Source organism: Vespula pensylvanica, chromosome 1 (genome assembly GCF_014466175.1).
Source record: "Vespula pensylvanica isolate Volc-1 chromosome 1, ASM1446617v1, whole genome shotgun sequence".
Classification (NCBI taxonomy): Eukaryota; Metazoa; Arthropoda; class Insecta; order Hymenoptera; family Vespidae; genus Vespula; species Vespula pensylvanica.
The window spans coordinates 19,702,402-19,704,315 of record NC_057685.1 but is presented as its reverse complement, the minus strand read 5'-3'; positions in this window follow the sequence as shown (position 1 = coordinate 19,704,315).

Here is a 1,914-nt window from a genome sequence, read left to right as displayed (position 1 = left end):
TTTAGCGATACTAACACTCGATTACATCATTGCAACCCGCGCGATTGCAACGAGATTCTGAAACAGAAATATAAACGAAATAATTAATATCACTGTTATAATGAAAAGTGTATAAATCAGTCAACAAATGTGTGATAGAGAAATATACTTACTTTAAGACTTCGTTAATACTCGCTCGAATGGCATCCTGCGAAATTTTCTAAGTCCACTCGTGGAGATAAATTCTCAAAGTCCTCTGTAAGTAGAAAAATTTCTAAGTCCATTCTTGGAGATAGATTCTCAAAGTCTCTCGAAAGTACAAAAATTTCTAAGTCCATTCGTGGAGATAGATTCTAAGTCTCTCAAAAGTGCGAAAATTTCTAAGTCCATTCGTGGAGATAGATTCTCAAAATCTTTCGAAAATAGAAAAATTTCCAAGTCCATTTATGGAGATAGATTCTCAAAGTCCTTCGAAAGTGCGGAAATCGAAATCTAAAATAAAATAATTGTAAAGAATTATGAAAATATGAATGATAGAAAATATACTTGCGTCGACTCTTCGTTAATACTCGCACGAATGGCATCCTGTGAAAATTTCTAAGTTCTCTCGTCGAAGTCCAAAACACGACTGAACTAGTAACTGAAAAAGTCGTTCGAAGGCCCGACTTTGTTGTCGTCTCTCGAGGCCGAGTATCCCCACTTCGCAATTTAAATCTAAAATCAAATAAACTGTTGTATATTTGAATTAACTATTCATTTAATACTCGCACGAATGGCATCCACGAAAATTTCTAAGTTCTCTCAGCGAAGTCTAAAACACAACTGAACTAGTAATTGACTGAAAAATTCTAAAACAAAATAATTTACGTAGAATATTGAAATAACGACGATATAATAATATACCTGTATTAATTCTTTGTTATTACCTGTGGAGAACGCGTATTGTACGAACTACGATGTGTACACGTCGGAGTACAAAGCAAAACTAAACTAGAAACGATCAAAGTCGGTCGAAGGTCCGACTTTGTTGTCGTCTCTCGAAACCAAATACTCCCACTTCACAATTCAATTCCAAAACAAAATAATTTACATAGAATATTAAAAGGATGAGTGATATAGAAATATATTTACTTACATTAACTCTTCGTTATTACTTGCGGGAGACGCGTGCTGTAGGAACTGCGATGTGTACTCGTCGGAATACAAAACAAGAGTGAAATTATTTTAAGTTTCTTGCGCGTAACGATCTTTATAATGTTTAAACGAATGTACTATTGTTTAAATATTACTTTTTTTGTAATCCACGTTCATTAAAAATTGTTTAAATAATTGAAAAATTATCGATAATATTAATTTATAAATTTTCGCGTTTAGAAAACTAAAGCTTCGATGTGTACTCGTCGGAATACAAAAGAAAACTAACTCGGTAATCGTCAAAGTTATTGAAATACCCGTGTATGTTGACGTCACACGTAGCAATAACCGCGAAACAAAAATTTTTAGGTATAGAAATTTGTAATTAATATTATTTTAAATTTCTCGTGGGTTACGATCTTTATAATGTTTAAACGAATTTACTATTGTTTAAATCTTACTTTTTTTGTTATCCACGTTCATTAAAAATTGTTTAAATAATTAGAAATTTATCGATTGTATTAATTTATAAATTTTCGCGTTTAGAAAACTAGAGCTTCGATGTGTACTCGTCGGAATACAAAAGAAAACTAACTCGGTAATCGTCAAACTTATAGAAATACCCGTGTATGTTGACGTCACACGTAGCAATAACCGCGAAACAAAAACTTTTAAGTATTAAAATCTGTAATTAATATTATTTTAAGTTTCTTGCGCGTAATGATCTTTATAATGTTTAAACGAATTTACTATTGTTTAAATATTATTTTTTTTGTAATCCACGTTCATTAAAAATTGTTT